The following is a 1,218-nucleotide window of genomic DNA, read 5'->3' as shown; positions in this document are numbered from 1 at the left end:
CAACAACAACAGCAGCAGCAGCAACAACAACAACAACACCAGCAACAACAACAACAGCAGCAGCAGCAGCAACAACAACAACAACACCAGCAACAACAACGACAAGAGCAGCAGGAACAACAACAATAGCAGCAGCAGGAGCAACAATAGCAGGAACAATAACAGCTGAAGCAACAACAACAACAGCAGCAGCAACAACAACAACAACAACAGCAACAGCAGCAGCAACTACAACAGACAAGAGCAGCAGGAACAACAACAATAGCAGCAGCAGGAGCAACAATAGCAGGAACAATAACAGCTGAAGCAACGACAACAACAACAGCAGCAGCAACAACAACAGTAGCAGCAACAGCAGCAACAATAGCAGGAACAACAACAACAACAACTGCAGCTGAAGCAACAACAACAACAACAGCAGCAATAACAACAACAATAGCAGCAGCAGCAATAACAACAACAATAGTAGCAGCAGCAGCAACAACAACAACAAAACCAGCAACAACAACAACAGCAGCAGCAGCAGTAACAACAACCCCAACAACAACAACACCTGCAGCAGCAGCAACAATACCAGCAACAGCAGCAGCAACAACACCAGCAAAAACAACAACAACGGCAAGACCAGCAACAGCAACAACAAAAACAACAACAACACCACCAACAACAACGACAAGACCAGCAACAGCAACAACAACAACAGCATCAACAACAACACCGGATGGGGGGGGGGGGTTATGTCACACATGGGTGTGTCTGTGCTTCATTACAATCTAACTGTACCATCTTGTAATGTGGTTCTATAAGCAAATAGATTTATCATGGTAAACATCCCATTATTTCACATTTCAGACCATTACACAAAGTCCATCTACAACCATACACAGCATGACCACTGCAACCACAGTAGCAACAACAGCACCTGCAGCAGCAACAACAACACCAGCAACAACAACAACGACAGGACCAACAAAAGCAGCAACAACAACGACAAGACCAGCAACAGCAACAACAACAAAACCAGCAACAGCAACAACAACAACAGCAGCAGCAGCAACAACAACAACAACAAAACCAGCAGCAGCAACAACAGCAGCAGCAGCAGCAGCAACAACAACACCAACAACAACAACACCTGCAGCAGCAGCAACAACAACAGCAACAACACCAGCAACAGCAGCAGCTACAACAACAACAACAACACCAGCAACAACAACA

Source organism: Sinocyclocheilus rhinocerous, unplaced genomic scaffold (genome assembly GCF_001515625.1).
Source record: "Sinocyclocheilus rhinocerous isolate Xijiao unplaced genomic scaffold, SAMN03320098_v1.1 scaffold53, whole genome shotgun sequence".
Classification (NCBI taxonomy): Eukaryota; Metazoa; Chordata; class Actinopteri; order Cypriniformes; family Cyprinidae; genus Sinocyclocheilus; species Sinocyclocheilus rhinocerous.
This window is presented reverse-complemented; position numbering follows the sequence as displayed.